The 24,700-nt window shown below is 34.5% G+C and overlaps 1 protein-coding gene and 1 non-coding gene across 2 annotated transcripts in view; both read right to left on the minus strand.

Annotated features, from left to right (window-relative positions):
• CCSER1 (coiled-coil serine rich protein 1) overlaps positions 1–24,700 on the minus strand; it is a 1,275,856-nt gene that overhangs the window by 270,890 nt on the left and 980,266 nt on the right. The window lies entirely within an intron of this gene.
• Positions 22,892–22,963, minus strand: TRNAW-CCA (transfer RNA tryptophan (anticodon CCA)). Its single transcript has one exon. It is a non-coding gene; the product is annotated as a tRNA-Trp (tRNA).

The following is a 24,700-nucleotide window of genomic DNA, read 5'->3' on the forward strand; positions in this document are numbered from 1 at the left end:
GGGAAAGATTAAAAGCAGGAGGAGAAGGGAATTATAGTAGATGAGACGGTTGGATGGCATCATCGACTCAATGGACATGAGTTTGAGCAAACTCTAGGAGATAGTGAAGGACGGGGAAGCCTGGCTTGCTGCAGTCTATTGGGTTGCAAAAAGTCAGACTTGACTGAACAACTGAAAAACAACAACAATGAATGATGAAATTATATATCCGCTGGTGAAGCTACTCAGTTTGTGGTACTTTATATAACAGTCCTAGGAAACTAATGCACTCTTACCTATTCCTGTTTCAAATTCAAATTCACACTGACAAGACATTTCAGAGCTCTTGCCCATATATCAAGAATAAATGAAAAATTAAAAAACCAAGGTCCAATTTAAATATAAAAAAAATGAAAGAGAGGAAGAGGGAATGGCTCTGGTCTTACATTCCATTGTTAGCTACAGTTGCTTTGTTCCTTGCAGAGTAGAAGGGGTTGCAAGCCTTTTGTGCAGGATTGCTCTATTACATGTAACATTATATTTTAAGCAAACATTCATTTCTGGCAAGTCAATATCACAAATGAAATATTGTCTGAGGAGAAAGGAAAATCAATATCCACCTTTGGGGTCATTAAATTTTGATAAGGATTTTCTGCAAACATCAATATACTACCAAACAGATATGTATTGCATGGGTTTTGTTCTCTGTTTAATCCAATCTGTCTAGGAGTCCACTTGAACACACACATACACACCCACATACACACAGTTTTCTACAGAATCACCAGTAACCTTCTGGCTTTGCTGCTTGTCTTATTTTAAGTAGATATATTTACTGGTATCAGCCTTGCCATTAGAAAGAAGTACCAAGCCAACCAGATCCATATGTGCACTCCAAGATAGTTGAAGAAATAGAACAGAATAGTCAGCTCAAAATGATGGAGGAAGCAAGAATGTTTTCACTTGCCATATTTAAGAAACATATTGCTATTTAAAACAAAACAAAACAAAAACAAGGAGAACAGGCTGAGTAAAATTTTATAGAGTAAAATCTGAGAAAAACTCAGCCTGAGATAAAAACAAATTAAGTGTCCTAAAAAAACGTGGGCTGCTTACCTTTCCATAGGTTTTGAGACAGCATCCAGAGAAATTACCATTTTCTAACAGGGATCAAGTGATCTATTTGATCTATTATTTTCCATGAGTATTTTTCCATTTTATCAAAAAGTAAGAATTAAAGATTTTAAAATTAAAATAAATAAAATAAAAGCCAGAAGGCACAAAGTAAATAAAAATAAAAAAAAAACAAAAAACAACAACAACAAAAAAAAGTAAGCTCTCAATAATCTATTTCTAGACTAAAGAAAAAAAATATTTTGCTAAATTATGTTTTATGCATTTGTTTGCTTGATTATATCTTACAAACAACTGCAGGCTTTCAAAATATTTTCTTGGATTATTAATGCCATGAACCTAGCTATACTTTACTGTTGGCTAATTATCCTTATCCCATTCCACTCAATGTTTGATTAACATTCCTTGTAAAATAGGTTAATGATAATCTGAATGCCCTAGGCTAGTAATTCTCAAGTCCTTTGTTCATGCACACTTTCAAATACATGCAGGCTCATGCAACAGCAGAGGTACATTGTCTGGAACTTGGAATGTCTGAACAAACAAGTCATTAAAGCACAGCCACTACAAAAATGCATAGCATACCAGACATAGTACACTATCAAATACTCTGGCTTTCTGCTAATCCCCTGAGTTCATAGCAGGCCTCAGCCACAATGCTTACAGATAATGTACACAAAAATGTTTGCAAATCTCTCCAATCTATGGTTGTATCTTTGATATCCTTTATAATGGCAAATACTTTTAGTGATTCCTAATTGTACGGCTCTTCTTTCTACTTTCTGGAACATTCCTTCAAAGTACTTTCAGGTACCCCAAAACATTTAATAGCCAGAATAATACCATTTCCATTTATGCCTTTAGCACATGGTAAGCACTTTCACTGGTATACAGTTTGTCAATCATTATGAGGTAAAATGGTTCACCAACGTATAAACAAGGGGGCCACAGCCCAATAAACAACTGAAAAACAACTTTAGAGAAATGGTATTAAAAAAACTCTTTGTCTTCATTCACACTTTCAAGTGTGTGTATCCCCACCCAAACAGGATATGTTTTCAGAAATGGGAGTGCCCTAAACTCAGATTAGGACAGAGATGATCATTACTCAAACCCAAGAGTTTAGCAGTGGGTGGGGAGTTAATATCTACAAATGAAGAATGTTCAGCAGTCAGAAGCACTGACTTTTGTTTGCTAAAAGCATTTCATAACCCTCAGATCCTGAGGGAAATATAGGATTACACTGTACTTTAACGGAGAAGGCGATGGCACCCCACTCCAGTACTCTTGCCTGGAAAATCCCATGGATGGAGGAGCCTGGTGGGCTGCCATCTATGTGGTAGCACAGAGTTGGACACGACTGAAGCAACTTAGCAGCAGCAGCAGTACTCTAAAGGGCTATTTAAAAGACAGAGTGTCTATTGCAACATGTCAGTGGCCCCATGTGGCATGGGCCCCATTAAAAGAGAAATAAAGGATCCATGTTTTGTGTAGTTCTTTTGATGAATTTAAAGGTTCAAACAATACTGTACAAAGTAGCAATGATTACAAGGCAAACACTATTACTCAAAACACTTTTATGTGGTTTCTATCTAAATACTCAACTATTCTCTCAGCTACCCTTCAGCAGGAACTGAATGGTATATGCATACACAGTTGCAGTAAAAATAAATTTAACAACATGCTTCCCCAGTGGCTCAGATGGTAAAGAATCTGTCTGCAGTGAAGGAGACTGGAGTTCCATGCCTGGGTTGTGAAGAACCCCTGGAGAAGGGAATGGCTACCCACTCCAGTCATCTTGCCTGGAGAATTCCATGGACAGAGGAGTCTGGAGGGCTACAGTCCATGGGGTCCCAAAGAGTCAGACATTTATGAGCAACTAACACAACTTACAATTTAATAGCATAACAATTATTGGTAAAAAATATCCACGTAAGATTTGGCAGGGGCTGGAACACACCACTTAAAGGGCATTACAGAAACTCTATTCTAAAGGAAAGAAAGTAGGAAGAGGAAGTGAAACCAGATAGGGTTGCAAAGACAACTATCTACGGGATCTGTTCAGATTCCCTCCTTATATTGTTTCTAATTTTTCTTCATTAAACTACTACACAGAGAGATCATATGATGATATGCTCTAGGAGCACCCAGAAAGAGTTGATATAACTTCAAATTTGCTAAGAGCGTAGATTTTAGATATTCTCACCAAACCTCAAAGAGCAGCTTAAAAGGTAGCTATGTGAGGTAATTAATGTTAACTTGATTGCATTTTAAAATGAATATGCATATTAAATAATTACACAGCATACCTTTTAAAAATCATATTGTACAATCTAAGTGTATACAATTTTACTTGACAATCTACTTTAATAAAGTTGGAATAAAATAAAATGAATAAAATAGAAGATGATACACAATGGATAAAACAGCATATTCTTTCATAAATCATTAAGTTTCTAATATACTCATTTGAAAATTCATAGATTGTTGTTATGCTTATTTAGGAATGAAATTTGGATAGATTATACCTGATGAAAAATCTTCAGTACTAAAATATTTCAACCAAGAATAAGGCTGTCTCTTCTAATTACTATAACAAATTGATTAGATTATTTTATAGACAACATTGGCGTTTCACTCAATATTTACCGTTAGTAAAGTCTGACATCTTCCTTATATTACAAAAGAAAGGGAAAAAAATAAAAACAAAAAGCAGTTTAACTGAAAGTTCTGTAAGATTTGACTCAACAGCCAACCTAAATTAAAAGTTTCAAGAATATTGTCTTTGCTACTTGCAAAATGGCAAATGTATCATTCACTGTGAGAATAATGCCATAATAATTTGTTTTTAAAGCTTTGAAATGCAGTGAAAAATTGACAAAGATTTTGGAGTTGGACAAGCATTTTAGTTCAGTTTATTTCTCTTCCCCCAAGGTTTGAATGAACCAAGTTGTAGGTTTCCTTAAAGAATACAGTGAAGGTTATAGAAGGGATATATTTATGTGTAAATATGAGGTAAAGGCTACTTTCAACTTGAAGTTTTTATTAATGGTATCTGCTAGTAATAGGAAAGCTGACAGATTTGAGGCATTATGCCTTTAGGATATGGGAAAGGCTTATAGGAATCACTGAAAAATAAATTTGCTATTACGCTTCCTTGTGCTTTCAAAAACAAGCTAAATTAAATGAAAGCAACACTTAAAAACAAGCAGCATACGGTAACTTTTTTCCATTAAAAAAAAAAAAAACCTCCACTTTTGAGTAAACCAAATCAATTCAAAACAAAAATATAAACTAGTTTTACTCTTCAAATATGACCCAAGCAGTTGAAATAAATAAAAATATGAATTCTTTTTGTTGCAATACTTTCCCTTTTCCTTTGTTTTCATCTTTTTCCTACTTACTCTGAAAATAACTTGAACTGATAGCTCTCAAAAATTTGTCTATAAGAAAAGGAAAAGTAATCATATTAATTACATATGAAAGACTGACAGTGATACTTCTATAAAAGTTTTATTTTTTATTGCTGTTTTGTTTTTTATAAACATTTTTCTACCTCCTCCTTTAAATAATAATTTAACTGATCCACTTTTAAAATACTAATAAATAGTAGACCAAAAATTTATAAAATACAAAAACAAACCTGCACAGAGTGGGAAACATTTTACATAATGCCCTCAATACTGATTACATTGGTGTAGTCTTCTCTGTAATACTGTTCTCAAATCACTTATATTTTAATGCTTCGCAATTAATTCTAGGTTAAAACGTAAGAAAATTTTGTTAAAGAAAAATGTCTATCTTATAACTGCAGATTGTGCCTTTTGAGCTTTTCCACAAATATGTCACATCTCAAACGGATTCCATTTACTATTATATTCATTTTATTTTAGTTGTAGAAGGTTTAGGGACTCCAACGCATTTTTTTTTTTTTTTTTTTTTGCTTCTTATAAAATGAATGAAATGTTTAAATGTAATAGTCTTGCTCCACAAAAATCATGAAAACATTTGTAAATAACCCTATGAAAACATTTGTGAAAACAAATGCTTGAATGATTCTACAATCTAATAAATTAACAGAAGAAAGATCATAGGGAAATAAGACATTCATTGAGGTAATAACTGTGTGAATGTTACTGAACCAAAACTATCTTTCTGTTTATTTTTTGAAAAGAGAGGGAAAAGACCCAAGTTATTCCTGTGTGTGTGAGGTTTCAGATATTTTATAGTGTTAAGAGGCATTAATCACACACAATGGCTCAGTGAAACAAAGAAAAATAATCTCCCTTAGAACTAAGACAATGACAGAAGTTTGTCTTGCTTTCTACAGTTGAGAAATAAGTCTTAAGAAGCACATGTATTTCACCATGTAATTGTGGTTTCTACTTCTGTATTAGTGTTAGATAACATTTAATTTAAATAACATTCCTTTTATAACTTCCTCATAATTTAGAAGGCAAGTACACTTTAAAAAATGAAAATAATAAATAATAAATAAACATGCTTCCAGTAACATTCTGAGCTTCTGGGTGATTTGTTCATAGTGTTAATAGTGTGTCTATGTGAACATCTGAAACAATATATGCTACTAATTAAAAGACTGTATATCCTGTGGTGTGAACGCCATGATCTAATTAAATTCTGGCTGCCCTCCATTACAGAAAAGGGAAGTATGTGGTGTGTGAAAATGTGCAAATTAAACTAGATTACTAAGTCCTTGAACCACTATTGGGTTGCTAAGGTAAGAGGTTTTTGATGATCTGGGGTATATGAAATGATGATATGGCTCACAGAGTGTAGATATGCATATTATGCCGGCTAGGTCAGGTTAGCCTGAGAAAGTTAAGTCAGCTAATGTATCAAAAAGCATTAATCGGGAAGACAAAGGCAATGCCTGGCATTCCTATTCAACAAAATGTTAACCCAGTTAAATCTTTCCTCTAAATGTAAGTAATCTCAAGACTAAAATTATGAATTATTTTTGTAGCTATTCTCTTTTTTAAACTAACCGTATCTTATTAACTATTTTAAAATCCCAAGACAAAACAAAATAAAAAAAGAAACCCTGTACATTTTAGGAATACCTTTCAGGAAAGCCTATTTTAGAAAATTCTTCCACAAAAATTAAAATATAAGAGAATGAATTCTTGTTCTATTCTTGTATCATTTCTGTTTAAATATTTAATTTTATTTCACTTTTTAAAAAATGATATTTTGGACAAATTTTGAAAAAAAAATTGAAGGTAATATAATACATTAATGCTAACATGCCTTGTGCTGAAATTCTTATCCATTAGCTTTGCTATAAAAGTCTAGCTTTCTATGAAATTTTCAATTTTACTTTATTTCACAACTTCCAGACAGTCTCTGTCATGGTTAATTTTATATATCAACTTGACTGGGCATGGGATGCCCAGATATTCAGTTATATATGATTTTGGTTGTGTCTGTTAGAGTGTTTCCAGAGGAGATTATCATTTGAATCTGTAAACTGAATAAAGCAGATTTTCTCCCCAGTGTTGGTGGGTCTCATACAATCTTGTGAAGGCCTAAAAATAGAACAAAAGTCTCAGTAAGAGAAAATTTGCTCTCTCTGCCTGACTGTCTTCAGACTTGGACTTCAACTAGAATTAGACCATCACCTTTCCTGTGTCTCCATCTTGCTGCCTTCAGATCATTAGACTTTTCAGCCTTCATAATTTCATGAGCCAATTCTTTAAGATTTATTTTGATTGATACATTAATAGATAAGGCTAGAGCAGCAATCAATTACATGCTTCTTAATACAATCCTGAAAACTCAACTCTAAAAAAAATTACCTATACAAGTAAAGATAAAAATAAAACTCTGGAATATATCCTAAATACTGGCTAGGGCATGGTGTGAATCAAAGAGCCTTTATGCTAACCTAGTTCATCAGATCTATTGTGTATCACTGATGATGTATAATTTTGAAGATTTCTTAGTGATAAACACTCATTATGATAATAATAACCTTTACTACTTAACATTTATATCTTTCCCTTCTTTTCAGTTATCACTAGTATTTAGGTAAAATCTTTTGGAAATACCCTGAAAAACTCACTATTTTCAGCAACAAAATCAAATATTTTTTGTTTGTCTGTACTAAATATTTTAGTATGCTTCTAAACATGGGCTGGGGTAAAGCATTGTTATAAAGATATTTGAGTAATTTATTTTATGTGTTTGAATAATTAACTATACTTTAAGCAACACTATTAAATTAGTATCTACCTGAGGCACAGATGTCTCAGTCTCTGAAAGCAATGAATGATTTTATACTTTATTTCCTAACAGAACTGATGGTGGCTTAATTTTCACTGCCATGTACATACATTACTTTATTTCCTTGCCACTAAAAAATGGTGCCTTCAAGTCCTACTCAGAGTGGCAATTTATCTAAAATAATGAGTAGATACCAAATCTAGACTTTTTAATAAACATTTTTATGAAATTGTCATTATCTAAAATCTGTTCACACACCAGATAACAGAAAAATAATATTGACGTAGTTAGTTCATATATGTAATCATATATTGTTTGAAATAAATTTATAAAAGGTCTCACCATTATTACTAGAATTAGTTATACTGAAACATTTATTAATTCTTTCAAAAGGATTGCCGACTTCTTGAGTCTTGATACTTTATTCCAAAGTCAAGGCAACAAAATGGCCCATTACTTTAAGAGAAAGTAAAAATCTAGGCTAAGGAAAACCATTGGTATTAAGCTCCTAACTTGGCAATGACTTGTTTTGTTGCCTTTGTTCTTCTCTTTTACTTTTACTTGTCCTGATATCTTCAGTTAGAGACTAGATATCACAACAGCAAGCAGTTCATTTAAAGCAAGTAAATCAATTTACTTTTAAAAAAGGAAAGTATGAAAATCACCTTGTACTGTTCTCTGACTAATCCAGTATTAGTTCAGTTCAGTTATTCAGTCCTGTACGACTCTTTGCGACCCCATGAATTGCAGCACGCCAGGCCTCCCTGTCCATCACCAACTCCCTGAGTTCACCCAAACTCATGTCCATCGAATCGGTGATGCCATCCAGCCATCTCATCCTCTGTCAGCCCCTTCTCCTCCTGCCCCCAATCCCTCCCAGCATCAGAGTCTTTTCCAATGAGTCAACTCTTCACATGAGGTGGCCAAAGTATTGGAGTTTCAGCTTTAGCATCATTCCTTCCAAAGAAATCCCAGGGCTGATCTCCTTTAGGGTGGACAACTGGTTGGATCTCCTTGCAGTTCAAGGGATTCTCAAGAGTCTTCTCCAACTCCACAGTTCAAAAGCATCAGTTCTTCGGTGCTCAGCTTTCTTCACAGTCCAACTCTCACATCCATACAGGACTACTGGAAAAACCACAGCCTTGAGTAGACGGACCTTTGTTGGCAAAGTAATGTCTCTGCTTTTCAATAGCTTGTACCAAATAGAAGACTCTGGAGTCTAGATAGATATGAGATCTCTACTCTGCCCACCTCTCCATTTTCTCATCCCTTAATCGGTGCTAATAATGACAGTTATCCTGTAGGTGACTATTAAGTTAATATAAGTATGATGATCAGAGCCATGCTTGGCCCATACTAAGTGCTATTTAGGATCAACTCATTATTTTGAATATCAAAAGGTATACTTAGATCTTTCTCAAATGAAGTTAAATATTTTTTTCAGTGATATTGTTTGTGCTCCTTAGAACACAATTTAATCAGAAAACTCACAAATATGACCTTTGTATATATTCATAAAATGCAATATATTATGAAAAAATCATGTTTTAATTCAGTGTAATCTCACCAAATGAGGTGCATACCTTACTTTTAAGAGCATAATGGAGTTTCAACATTTAAATATAAGCCTATAACCACAGTTCTTTTACCTAAAACTGTAGTTCTCAAACCTTAGCAGGGATCAGAATTACCTAGAGGGCTTGTCAGAACACAGGATCATGGGACCCACCTCCAGAGTCTCTGATTTATTAATAACGACTCTAACAAGTTCTCAAATACTGTTCCTGTTGCTGGTGTGGGCACCACACTTGGACAACCACTGCTCTAAAAGGTGTGTCTGAATTTCCCATCTGGGTTTCAGGCCCAGGAGAATCAGTGCTACAAGCCCTGAACTGCACTGCAACTGGCACTCACCAAGGACTTGGGAGAAGCAGGTAATATCTGAGAGAACTAAGCTTGTCTAAATTCTTGCCATTCATTCCATTCGATGTTTGGGAACTACCACAGTCATCTGGGCCACTTGCATGGTCAGGAAAAGAGCAAAGTTTTATCCAAGACTGCAATGCTGGTTATTTCTATGATTTTTACCTCTGATTTTCATAAATAATCTTTTCTGCTGTTGCTGCTGCTGCTAAGTAGCTTCAGTCGTGTCCAACTCCATGCAACCCCATAGACAGCAGCACACCAGGCTCCGCTGTCCCTGGGATTCTCCAGGCAAGAACACTAGCCTCCATTCCTATACTTTCTGTGTTCTTCCCTTTATCTAAGGGGCCTGAGTCCTGGAAACTACATTTCCCATCTCTCATTGCTTCCACCATTCTGGATTTGTTCTTGGCTCTGCCAGTGAAATGCCTGAATAAGAAATTTGGAAGTAGCCACTTCTCTGACAGGGATGGTGGCTGACACAGAAGCTCCAAGACACAAAGTTATGTTCTCCAGTGTGGTCACTTAGAGACTGGGCAGCTGTGATTAGCGGCAGCAGCTTCCTGCAGCTTCCTGACAGCTGCATCTCAGTCACACCGACCTGACTAGAAAATGAGAGATGACTGCTGATTTCTGATTCAGTCACCATCCAACTATCTGTAATTCCCTATTTTAAATAGTCTTTGGTGTCTGTATTGAGATCTGATTGATAACATTCTTCTAACACTTCTTTCTACTTCCTACCCGTCTTCCCTGTATCTCATACTCACGGGTAATGGTGTAACTCCTTATGAGCTGTCATCTGTGCCATTTTCATTCAAATTTGATTCCCTAATTATGCTTTTCTATGTTGGATTTCTCCCTTAACAACATCCATGAGGCCTTCTGTAATTTTTTAATTTCCTAAATATGTCCACAGAATTTTGATTCACTTTTTTTCTCATCTGCAACTCACATGCAGATTTCTCAAGAGTTAGGTTCCAGATTAAACATCCTTGGTCTTACAAACTTATTCTAAAACATTTTTATCACCATCTCTCAAACACCCCAGTCTCCTTGAAAGTCTACTATACAAGTATTTTTTTCCCCTGTATTTACATATGTTGATCAGTCTGCTCTCTGCTGACACACTTACTTCTACTGAGAAATTTATCATGTGATCAAAAGTTTTCAGATCCTTGGCAACTACTGTTCTCACCCCAGATGATTTTGCCTTCATCATCCTATCCTTCATTCTAACCTTAGTCTCCTCCTTTCAAAGTCTTTTGATCTTCCTTCAGTTTTCCAAGCGTATGTGTGCAACCTAGATCCTACCATTGCCTTGTTGTTGTTCAGTCGCTAAGTCATATCCAACTCTTTGCAACCCCATGAACCACAGCACACTGGGCTTCCCTGTCCTTCACTATCTCCCAGAGTTTGCTCAAATTCCTGTCCACTGAGTCAGTGATATCATTCAACCATCTCATCCTCTGTCACCCCCTTCTTCTCTTGCCATTTTCTGGAATTGCTTTTTCTCCAAAATGTTAAACTCAGAAATCCAAATCTCAAATCTCTTATTTCATATCCAATTATCTCAACCCAAAGAAACACACTAAAAGATTTTCTCTTTCTCGTCACCCACACCTGAAAACTCACTCCCCAAACACCATGTACACTGATCTCTCTCATATACACACACACAACAGGTACACACACATAACACACAGAATACAAGCATACTACCCCCCATTCTTCCAAAGTCGTCTGAACACTTTTGACCTTTTTACTTTTGTTTTTGAGGAAGAAAAATACAACTTCAATTCCTGCTGTTCTGCTCCTGCTTTCTCCACAGGCCCAGTTTTAAAATGTACTTGTCTTTATCCTAAATATAACACATGCTCTTTGAAAGAGATGAGAAGAAAAACGTAAAATAAACCTCAGGAAATTTCTCAGAGGATAAACACACACTCAAGAGCCAGGACTTTTAACAGTGTAAATCAGACTTATCCTCCAAGCCTCATCTTCACTGAACACTCCATTTCCATCCTTAATTTCACCTTCTGTCTGGGTATCCTCACCTTGAGAGAAAACCTCTGTCCTCTTTAAGGCCCACAGAAAATAACCTGTCTTGTGGCCTTTTCTGACCCTGAATCTTAACAATATTTTGATTTATAATGTAAAAATACAGACACAATATTCACTATCACTAGAATAAGAAACAAGATAAAAATCTCCCATTACAAACTGCACAAAGGAAAAATAGATAAATTTTTAAAAAACTGCATGAAATTACCTCAAATTTAAAAGTTTTTGCACAGAAAATGGAACCATTAACAAAATGAAAAAGCAATATATGTAGTGGCAGAAAATATTTGCAAATTTTATATCTGATAAATGATTGATATCCAAAATATATAATGAACTCACATAACTCAACAGCAAGAGACAAACTCCAGTTATAAAATAAATAAATCATAAAGATGTATAGCATGGTGACTATGGTTAATAACACTGGCTTGCATATTAAAAGTCTCATCACAAGAAAAAAAAATTGTGTAACTATATGTGGTGATGGATGTTGACTTATTGGGGCAATCATTTTGCAATGTTTGTATACAGATATTGAATCATTATTTTGCACACCCGAAACAAATATAATTTATACAAAAACCTATACCTAAACTTTCCATACTTTTGACTTATTCAGTTCAGTTCAGTTACTCAGTAGTGTCCAACTCTTCGCAACCCCATGGACCACAGAACACCATGCCTCCCTGTCCATCACCAACTCCTGGAGTTTACTCAGACTTATCTCTATTGAGTCAGTGATGCCATCTAACCATCTCATCCTCTGTCATCCCTCTTCTCCTCCTGCCCTCAATCTTTCCCAGCATCAGGGTCTTTTCAAATGAGTCAGCTCTTCGCATCAGGTGGCCAAAGTATTGGAGTTTCAGCTTCAACATCAGTCCTTCCAATGAACACCCAGGACTGATCTCCTTTAGGATGGACTGGTTGGATCTCCTTGCAGTCCAAGGAACTCTCAAGATTCATGTCAATGTATGGCAAAACCAATACAGTATTGTAAAGTTAAAAAAAAAAAATTAAAAAAAGAGTCTTCTCCAACACAACAGTTCCAAAGCATCCATTCTTCAGTGCTCAGCCTTCTTTATAGTCCAACTCTTACATCCATACATGACTACTGGAAAAACCAGAGCCTTGACTAGATGGACCTTTGTTGGCAAAGTAATGTCTCTGCTTTTTAATATGCTGTCTAGGTTGGTCATAACTTTCCTTCCAAGGAGTAAGCGTCTTTTAATTTCATGGCTGCAGTCACCATCTGCAGTGATTTTGGAGCCCCCCAAAATAAAGTCTGACACTGTTTCCACTGTTTCCCCATCTATTTCCCATGAAGTGATGGGACCAGATGCCATGATCTTCATTTTCTGAATGTTGAGCTTCAAGCCAACTTTTTCACTCTCCTCTTTCACTTTCATCAAGAGGCTATTTAGTTCCTCTTCACTTTCTGCCATAACGGTGGTGTCATCTGCATATCTGAGGTTCTTGATATTGCTCCTGGCAATCTTGATTCCAGCTTGTGATTCATCCAGCCCAGTGTTTCTCATGATGTACTCTGCATGTAAGTTAAATAAGTAGGGTGACAATATATAGCCTTGACACACTCCTTTTCCTCTCTGGAACCAGTCTGTTGTTCCATGTCCAGTTCTAACTGTTGCTTCCTGACCTGCATAGTGTATCATTTTAGAGGGGTATTATATACTTGCTTTGAGACACACAGAATGGGATCAAATATTAGCTCAATGAATAATTGACTACATGACCTTAGGTAAGTTACTTAACCTCTCTGTAGTTCAATTTCCTCATATGTAAATATGGGGATTTTACTGGGAATTATACAAACCTAGTCTTATCCTTTTCAGAAGTAGAAATTCCTATCTATCCTTATAAATATAATTGTGTGTATTTATTTAATATAAAAATTTATATAAAGATACTTCAACTAAATATTGTTCGGAGACCAGGTAGAGACTATTCATGCCATATACCAAACACAGAACTCCATAGGAAGAAGACAGACTCCTCTTCTTTCCTGGAAAAGACAGCCAATCTTGTTTTCCACAGCTCTTCCAACCTCCTTTTCTTCTCTAAAAATGTGTGCCCCTTTCCTTGTTCTGTGGGGATTTGCATGCAGCTTGCTAGGAGTTTGGACCTCAAAATGCAATTTTCTGTTGATCCCCAAAAAACCCAATGCTGTTGAAGAACTATCTGGCGGTCTATATATTTTAGTAATTATATATTATTATATACTTTAATATATTATATATAATTTATAATTAATACAACATTAATTACACCTATAACTTACTAAAATATAATTATATACTATATAAATAAATGTAATAATATATATTTTAGTATAAAATTATTTTCAAATATATAATTTGGTAGAACTGAATTACTTTCTGCATATTCTATAACTTATTTTTTGCTACATCAAAGTAAAAAATAGAATTGAACTGAATCAGATCAACCAAACATGGAGAATCAGAAGCAAAACTTATTCAAGTTTATCACCTATAGTGATATCTAACAGAACTCAATTTTAATTTGGACTATCTAGGGATAGCTTAGTGGTCAAAATAACATGCCTCAATTCCAGTTTTGGAATGTGATTTCTTTAGTGTGGTTCCTTATTTAGAAATTAAGTCTACAGATAATTACAATAAATTGATTGAGTTACAGATGTCATTAGTGGTAAAGAACATGCCTGCTAATGCAGCAGACTTAAGAAATGCAGGTTCAATCCTTAGGTTGGGAAGATCCCCTGGAGGAGGGCATGGCAACCTACTCCAGTATTCTTGCCTGGAGAATCCCATGGACAGAGGAGTGTGGCAGGCTGTGGTCCTTAGGGTCACAAAGAGTCAACACAATTGAAGCAACTTAACACAACCAGGTAGCCAATAATGACAAAATTAAAATAAAGTATATATAATTCAGTAATAGTTTTAAATCTTATGTTAAAGTCCAGGCATTTTAGTCGCAGAGTAAATTTATATTTCAGTGACAGAATATATTAAAGATTTACTGTGTAAGAACTGTGAAAGCAGAAATCAATACATAGATCCCTTATTTACTATTTCTATATTCCCTTAATATATTCTATTCAAAATTTCCCTGTTAATTCTTCAATGTATCAAATTAAAAAATCAAATCTTAGTGGCTTATCTTAAAGTGCTAATTATATTCTGAGTTATAAATTTTTAAATGCTGAATAAATGAATCAAAGGTAGAATTATAAACAAAGAGAATTGCATTCTCTTTTATAAATGTATTGTGTGGAAATAACACAACTTGTGAATGATAAAAGAGTCATTTTTATCATTTTTCAAGCACCTCAAGTACCACTCCCTTTTAAAGGGTACTCAAATGTCCAAGACATGTGAGCTGACCCTCCATTTGACTGCGATCTCAGTCCACTTATGTGATCTCCATCCATTTATGCATTTCAGTTTATTTTGTAGCTTGAATATGCAGGACAGTAATTCTAATTTACTTATCTCACAGCCTCACTGGGCCAGGTGATTTCGCAGGTGCAGTGACAAATGACTCATAACCAAACAAATGAGATAATGACAGTAAATTTGATCAACACAGATTCTACTTGCTGAAGAAAAATAGGAAGAAAATAGGAAGAAAATAGCTATTTCTGTATCCCCATCAGATAATGATTTTCAAAAATTCAGTTATCCTTTATTTTTCATTCTTGTATCTGTTCATTCTCTATATTATCTATTAGCCGCTTGGCTAGATAGATTTGCTTTAAATTTATAAAAAGAAACCATTGAAAAATCCTAAGAATTAATTCTAGAAAAGCCTGTGATTTAATGCATATTGCTTTCCAAATCTAAACATAGAATCATAATGCCATGTGGAGAAAGGGTGTAGAGGCTGTGAAAGGGCGGGAATATAAAGGAAGGGAGATTAACAGAAATGTGGAAAGAAAATGAAAAGTGGGATCATTTTATCTTTGGAGTAAAATATAAGGAAAAAGTTACAGATTTTGACTCCCACTTTTCTCTACCTGCTTTCTTCCTTATTCTGTAAACCTCATTCTCCACTGCTACCCCCATTCCTCTTCTTCAAAATCTATAAGCAAGCTATTTTCAGAATTAGTCACTCTCCCAACTCTGAAGTTTGTGGGAATTTCAGTAACTTCAAGTGAAAGTAAAAGTATTAGTCACTCAGTCTTGTCTGATTCCTTGTGACTACAACCCCATGGATGGTAACCTGCCAGTCTCCTCTGTCCATGGAATTCTTCAGGCAAGAATACTGGAGTGGGTAGTGATTCTCTTCTTCAGCAGATCTTCTCCACCCAGGGATAGAGCCTGGGTCTCCCGCATTGCAGGCAGATTTTTTACCATCTGAGCCACCAGGAAAGCAAACCTGCTTTCAAATGAAAGTTTTGAGGAGCTACTTTAGTACTTAAGTATTTCGTTTTTAAAAGCCACATTGTCTTGCAAATACTTTGAGAGTGTGTTGTACTTACAGACATAAATCTTCATTTAGTTACTATAAACGCACTAGGTTGAAGTTTTTTAATTTAGTTTTTTTTCTTGTAGAATATCTTAATATGAAACATGGTTTCAAATATATTAATATGAAACTCAATGGCTATTTTATCCAATTACTGTGACATTATGTAAAAACACATGCTGGTCGATTCATACTATGAAATTTAATAAAAAAGAAAAGGATAACTGTGATGCTCTAACACTTAAAAGCTACTCATCCCTAAATAATGAAAAAACTTCATCACTGTAAGCAAAAACAACAGAAACCTAGAGATTTCTCATTGTATATAATATTTATGAATATAAATATATTTTCATTAACTATGGGAAAACTTTTTATAACTGTTAGTGATCTTCATAAAATAAATGGTATTCTAATATTATAAAATATTTAATTTTTCAGATTTCAATAATTAAATATGAAATTTGTCCTTCAGAAACAAAACACCATATAACCTTTTAGATCATAGAATATCTTTCCCTCTAATAAGATTTTGTACTCAAAATCTTTATAGTATTTTTAGAGTTTCAGTTCAGTTCAGTCGCTTAGTCATGTCCGACTCTTTGCGACCCCATGGACTATAGCACACCAGGCCTCCCTGTCCATCACCACTCCTGGAGTTTACCCAAACTCATGTCCCTGAGTCGGTGATGCCATCCAACCATTTCATCCTCTGCTGTCCCCTTCTCCTGCCTCTTTCCCAGCATCAGGGTCGTTTCAAATGAGTCAGCTCTTTGTATAAGGTGGCCAAAGTATTTCGGAGTTTACTAATAGCTAATATTGTATTTTTCCTTTTAAAACCTTAATTTTCTTTAAAAGTTAATTTTCTCTAAATTTTGTGCAGCTTTCTGATATTAGAAATTTAAAACTTATTTATATGTTCTTGTAACATTTAACTTCGACTGTACCAATTGAATTTTGTCATTTTGCTGATTTCTAAGTGATAAGCAATACAGAAAATATAGTTAACCAAAGGAGTAGTGTATGATAATACATTTCATTAGAAATGTATTTTGTCTCTGTAATTATACTGAAATGACAATGTAAGTTTTTTTCTTTTTTGAAATTAGTGTGTAAAAATCTCAAAGGCAGGGACTGTATATTTGTCATCTTTTGAGAGAGTCATCTTGTGCCTAATATGGAAGTTGAGCCACAGATATTGAGTTGGTGTAGAACAGTGAGATGTATTTGTACTCCAAAGACACAAAACAGAATTTAAAACCCGACTCTGCCATTGCACACTGTAGTATGCTGAACAGTCACCCCAAAAATATATTTCCAAGTCATAACCCACAGTTCATTATGCAACCTGATTTGAAAATAGGGATTTACAGATTTAATTAAGCTAATGGTTGCACAGAGTCAGACAAGACTGAAGCTACTTAGCAGCAGAAGCAGCTTGAGATGGGATGACATCATCTTGGATTTAGAGTGGTCCTAAATCCAAGGTCTTTATAAGAGGTAGAAAAGGAGAAAACCGAGGGGCACACAGTGGGAAGGCTATAAGAAAGTGGAAGCAGAGACTGGAATAAAGAAGCCTAAGCCACGAAATACCAAGAATTTTCTGTGGCCACAAGCAGTGATGTAGTGGGCTTGTAATGGATTCTTCACTGAGCCTCAAGAAGGAATCCTACTGACATCTTGATTTCAGACTTCTGACCTCCAGAACTGAAAGAGAATATATTCCTGTTGTTTTAAGACACCAAGTTTGTGATAATTCTGTTTAGGGCAATCCTAGGAAACTAATATGGGACTATAGCCTCTAAGAGAGAGTTCTCATTTCAAAATGGGGCTAAGGCCCACTTTCAGATCTGTTCAGAAAATTAAACAAGGTAATTTAAACCATTTAACATGCTATCTGATATCCAGCAGTGCTCAAACACATTGGTTCCCTTCTTGACAATGATTTAGGAGCCCTCAGTAATAGGATTTCCCAAAGGAACATATCTAAAACATGTTTGTCTTAGCAAAGAGCATAATTTGTATATATTTACATAAACTGCAATCCATTAAAAGGCAGTTTTCATGTATATTTTCTGTATTAGTGATGATTTGGAAACCACCATGATGACAGCATTTAACTAAGTGCAGTGAATATTAGTTATTAAAGAATTACACAGCACTTTCGAATCTTCTATAATATCAGAAAGTCAGACAATTTTCATCTAATTCCCTGAACATCTGCCCTCTTGATTCTTTTATCATTGAAATGAATAAATGAAAATATAAGAGAAAGGATTCTAAACTCTTAAATCCCAAAGGGTCACAGAAGATCTTTTGTAGCTCAGAACTTGAATAATAATTGTACTCTTACATATTTAGAGAGTGAAAAAAAAATCATGTAAATTTTAAAAGCTTTTAATCTTAACAGCCTGATCCCACCTTATCTTTTTTATTATTGCTAATGTTTTGTCACTTTTGGCTCTCCTTCAATACTCATTAATTGTAAATAAAATTTTGACCAGAAAAAAATAAAGGCTGACTATATATCATCTTCTCTAATTTAAATAGCATCTTGCAGCAACCAAACTTTTAAAAATGCAGAGGCTATAACCATATTTTGAATGGATTCTGATCAGTAAGTTTTTATAAAAGAATCTCAATGTTCAATGCACATTTATTTATAAGCAATGATTTTTGTCCTCCTCATGTAAATTGAAAAAAAAGCAACACCCCCAAATCAATTAAAATTACATCATTAATTTTAAATACTAATTGACATTTTATACATAAAAATGATACTTTAGGGAAAGACTCTTGACAATACAAGGGTGTACTTCAATCTGTTCTAGAGAGTAATAATAAAGATTTTTCATTCAGGTGAGTTCCATATGTTTATTATGGCTACCAATTTTCCAAATTCAATATATCCCACAAAAGTGGATGCTAAGAAAATAAAGGTTCAATTTATAGAAGTTCACAACATTGTTCTCAATGAAACAGTAGTACAGCCAGGGATGTGAGGAGGTGGGTGCTAGTAAGAAGGGCTACTTAGGGAATGTTCTGTGGGCACCTCCCAGGAAGCCTTTTCTCTTCCCATTTACAAATGTACCTTACAAATGTACCTCTTCCAAACTGTACCTTTCATAACAGCCTGAGAATGAGTTTATTTTTTCCCAGGGAAAGACTCAACTGAACAAGGTTTATGTGAAAGTTGTATAGAATTCACTGTGAATTTATTGATTTCCAATTTGAATTGGCACTGTTAAGAAAACCAGATACTTAGGGCCCCCAGGCTCCAGCTTCATATTCTCTTAACAGAAATCACACTGGAAAGCAGATCACAAATCGTAAGGAGAAGGGTGTCTATGGAGCAGACAAGAAAATGCTTGAACACTGAGCTAAGTTCATAACTATGCCCATTTCCACAATAAACTATATCTACCATAGGGATCAACAAGTCAAGTGTTTCCCAGATTGTACACGAAGGAGTACTTGAATGGTTGAGTTTTTGATTATTTCTCACTTTATTTTTCCCCTTTGGTTGATTCAATGACTACTTCAATTGATGATGTACATATTCCTTAGATATCATAATATATTGAGGTCTAATATAGCCACATTTGAAGAGTCATGTCAGATTTTTCCAGTTTAGGGGAATTTGCTTGTGAAGACTTGAATATATTACATATTGATTTTAGTTCTGAGGCCAATCATAATTGCAAATTTTTATGTGTCTTAGAGAATGCATTATTATATAGGCTGTATATTTTTATTTTTAAAGGCTAGGCAATATGCCAAGTCAACATGGTATCAATCACATGTTTCCAAGTGAACACGTTAAAGAATACACTTGACACATTGTTTTAGGCCAACATGGAGCCATTTGTGTACAAATATAGTGTTTGTACATTAAGATTCTTAGTGGACTAAAAATACCAAATAGTGAGATTTGTTTGACAACAAAATGAACTCATTTTATTTAACTAATACTTCAAATTATCAAAACTTGTCATACTTACTAATATTTTCATGTAATATTGTGATTAGTGACAATGAGACGTTTTCTTCTCCCTAAGGGTCTACGTAGCACATTTAGCAGTCAAAGGAAGACTTAATATTTATATTTCTTGACCTGTGGTAAAGGAGGTGAATATCCTGGCCTAATTTTTAAGAAGAAAAAGAAACATTTTTGTATCTATACTCATGTCCAATAATACCCAATTTTTGACATGAATATTAGATTATTAGTACTCTCATTTCACAACAAACTGAAAAACAGACTTAAAATATCTTAAAGATTATGTGAGTAATCTAACAGTGCTTATTTGAACATAACCTTGTACAAATACAAAAAAAATCCTAAATTTTAACAAAAAATCAGTGCCTTTTGTCAGTAACATAAAACTTAATTTAAAAAAAACATAGTTGAACAGCCTCAAAGAAATCAATGAAATTAGAACACTCCCTCACATCACATATAAAAAAATTCAAAATTAAAGACATAAAAATAAAATAGGACGCTATAAAACTTCTAGAAGAGAACATAGGTAAAACATTCTCTGACATAAATCACAGCAATATTTTCTTAGATAAGTCCTCCAAGCCAAAACGTGTAGAAACAAAAATGTACAAATATGACCTAATCAAACTCATAAGCTTTTACTTAGCAAAGACCACCAACAAAATGAAGACAATCTATGAAACAGGAGAAAATATTTGCTAATGATGTACCCAACAAGGGATTAATTTCCAAAACGTGCAAACAACTCACACAACTCAATATCAAAACAAAAACAGCACCAAACTGAGCTTTCTGTGTTATACAGCAGCTTCCCATTAGCTATTTATTTTGTACATGGGACTGTATATATGTCAATGCTACTCTCTCAATTTGTCCCACTTTCTCCTTGCCCCACTGTGTCCACAAGTCCATTATCCATATTTGTATCTCTATTTTGCCCTGCAAATAGGTTTATCAGTCCATTTTTCTAGATTTCATATATATGCATTAATAATGGGATGGGCGGTGGGAGGGAGACTCAAGAGGGAGAGGATATGAGCATACTTATAGCTGATTCATGTTGTACAGCAGAAACTAACATAATATTGTAAAGCAATTATCCTTAAAACAAACAAAAAACAAACGAACACCAATCAACATTGAGCAGAAGACCTAAATATACATTTCTCCAATGAAGACATACAGGTGGTCAACAGACACATGAAAAGTTCAACTTTTCTAATTATTAGAGAAATACAAATCAAAACTGCAATGAAGTATCACCTCACATCAGTCAGAAAGGCTATAATCAAACTATCTACAAACAATAAGTGGCGGAGAGGTTGTGGAGAAAAAGGAACCCTTCTACACTGTTGGTAAGGAATGTAAATTGATGCAGCCACTATGGAAAACAGTATGGAGGTTCCTCAAAAAACTAAAAATAGAACATATAATCTAGCAATTTCAATCCTGGTTATATATATATGAAGGAAAAACAAAAACACTAAATTGAAAAGATATATGCACCCCCATGTTCATAGCAGCACAATATACAATAGCCAAAACATAGAAACAACCAAAGCGTCCATCAATAGAAGTTGTGTTGTATTTATACAATGGAATAGTACTCAGCCATCAAAAAAATGAATTATTGCCATTTGCAGCAACATGGCTGGCCTTACAGAATATCATACTTAATATCATATTAAGTGAAGTAAGTCAGATGAGAAAGACATGTTATATGATATCACTTACACGTGGAATCTTAAAATATAATACAAATGAATCTATTTACAAAACAGAAGCAGACTACAGACTTAGAAAACAAACTTATAGATAGTTACCAAAGAGAGCAGAGAGAAGGATAAATAAGCAGTGCAGGATTAACAGATACACATTTCTATATATAAGGTCGATAAGTGACAATGATTTACTGTGTAGCACTGGTAACAATATTCAATATATTTTAATATCCTTATAATGGAAAATAATCTGAAAAATAAATAATCTGAATCATTTTGCTGTAAATCTAAAACTGATGCAATACTGTAAATTAAATACATTTCAATAAAAAATAGCAATACTTGCTTCTATGAGTTCAGTTTGACCTCTAGCAGAGAAACTGGCCCTTTCCAACACTGCAAAGAAATACTTCAAGGACTCAACCCTTCAGCCTTTTGAGCCATGCACAGAGGCTCAAAGAAGCTGTAGCCTGGCTCCTGCCATCCTCTCCACATGCTGCTCCATCTCCTTGGACTTGTTATTGCTCACATCTTTACTGTACCTGATAAATTCTGTTCATCCTCCTTGAGTTAATTGGTATCATCTCTTAGTTTTATAGAAAGAGGAAAACAGTCCATAAAATTTAGCAGAAAAACGATGATAACCTGATAGAAATTTTAAGAAGAAGAATCTTAAAAAAAGATACAGGAAAAGTGGGTTAGAAGCCCAACTTTGTCAATAAGACTTGGATTTTGGTAAATCATTTAATCTTTCAAGGATTTATTTGTGATATGGATGGGTTGGAATAATCTCTAGGATCATTTATAATTACATATTATTAGTCTATGATAATTTCTTATATTTTACCCCTACTTGGAAACTTTTAACCTATCTGCATCTCCAAGAAAAGTCATAATGGCTTAAGTTAAATATACCCTCAAACTATTTATCAACTGGCTACAACTACTAAATTATTGGTACTAACATATTTGTTTAATGCGTTGCCTTAATCTAGACTTTCATTTCTATGTCATTAGTGATATAATCATTTTCTGTAAACTTTAGTAGGATGTGGCACCTTGTGAGTGCTGACATATTTTGAATATGTAGAAGGTAAGGAATTATAAAATAACATAAGACAATGTGCAAGGAAAAATTTACTTTAATAATTAGATGTTGGTTACTGCTCAAAAACTTTCAAAGTTCTAAGAGACTATTCTGATTAGTCCTAATTCTTAAGAGGTGAGGTGAAGTTGCTCAGTCATGTCCGACTCTTTGTGACCCCGTGGACTGTAACCTACTAGGCTTCTCCGTCCATGGGATTCTCCAGGCAAGAATACTGGAGTGGATTGCCATTTCCTTCTCCAGGGGATCTTCCCAACCCAGGGATCGAACCCGGGTCTCCTGCATTGGAGGCAGACGCTTTAACCTCTGAGCCACCAGGGAAGCCCCCTAATTCTTAAAGATAGTAACAATTCATTTACCTACCTCATTATTTATTTAAAAGAAAAATGTGAAAGCAGGATTATACTTGTTTTATTCTTATTACTGTACTAGCCTACAATATTCCTTGCCAATTAAATTTAGAATTTCCATTTCTAATCCTTCAGTGTTGTCATTATGTTTTAGAATAATTTCTAGTGTTTTAACTACAATAAAAATATGCTGATTTTGGTCAAAGTAGACTGTGACAACATGACAATACATATTACAGTCATTGAGGTTTAGAATTATGAAATAACAAATGAATTACTGGGTCATTCAGATTTTAATAGTATTGTTCCTGCCTCTACTTTGTATCTTATTGCATGCCCACTTTCTGCTTCATCATTAACTTTAAATATCCATTATAAAACTGTATTGACATATAAATGTATACATATATACACGAGAATAAAGACATATAAATTAACTATTAGAGAGATTAAGATAACCTACAAAAATACTGAAATTATGATTACTGTAGACTGAATATTTGTATCCCCTCAAAACTCATAAATTGAATCTCTTCTTAAAGGAGATGATACTGTGAAGTGAGGTCTTAAGAGAGGCAGCACCCTCATGAATAGGATTAGTGCCCTCATAAAACAAACATCAGAAAGTTCCCTCACCCCGTCTGCCATGTGAGAAGTTAAAAGCCAGCATGAACCAGGAACTGAGATCTCATAAGACATCAAATTTTCCAGCTCCTTAATCTTGGACTAGCCAGCCTTCAGAACTATGAGAAATAAATGTTTGGTTAAGCCATCCGATCTATGGCATTTCTGTTATAGCAGGTGGAAAAGATTAAGGGGTGATAATTATTTTTGATAATACCTTAGCAGTAAGTACGTATGTGTGTGTACTCAGTTGTGTCTGACTCTTGTGACCCATGACCCTATGGACTGTAACCTGTCATGCTCCTCTGTCCATGGGATTTTTTCAGGCAAGAATACTGGAGTGGGTTGCCATTTCCTACCCTAGGGGATCTTCCTGACCCAGGGATCAAACCTGTGTTTCCTGTGGCTACTGCACTAACACATGAATTCTCTATCACTTTGCCACCTGGTAACCAGCATCAGCAGTAAGTATAATTAAATCTACTTAATCTAATTAAAGGTTAACAAATTAAGTCACAACATGTCATACATCATATAGGAGTATAGATCAAATAAGTCTATTATCAGTTCCATTTATTCCATTTTCAGTGCTATTATTTTCTTCCTTTAACATTTCTTAAAGTTGATATATGCTGGTAATGAATTTTCTCAGTATTTTTCTTAAAAATTCTTTATTTTCATTTTTGTAAGATACATTCACTGAACTGGGCTTCCCTGGCGGTGCACTGATAAAGAATCACCTGCCAATGTAGGAGACTTGGGTTTGATACCTGAGTCGGGAATATCCCCTGGAGTAGGAAATGGCAACCCACTCCAGAATTCTTGTCTGAAAAAAATCCCATGGACAGAGGAGCCTGTCAGACTACAGGCCATTGAGTTGCAAATGAGTTGGACACTACTGAGTAAATGAACACATTCACTGAACTATAGAATTCTGTATTTCCAGTTTGTTTCTCCCTTCCTAGCTGATGAAGTTCTTGATGAGAAGTCTATTATAATTTTCATCTTTGTTTCTCTGTATGTAATGTATTTTTTCCTTCCTATAGCTAGCTACCTCAGACTTTATCTTTGATTTTCAGCAGTT

The sequence above is a fragment of the Budorcas taxicolor genome, chromosome 6 (genome assembly GCF_023091745.1).
Source record: "Budorcas taxicolor isolate Tak-1 chromosome 6, Takin1.1, whole genome shotgun sequence".
Lineage (NCBI taxonomy): Eukaryota > Metazoa > Chordata > Mammalia > Artiodactyla > Bovidae > Budorcas > Budorcas taxicolor.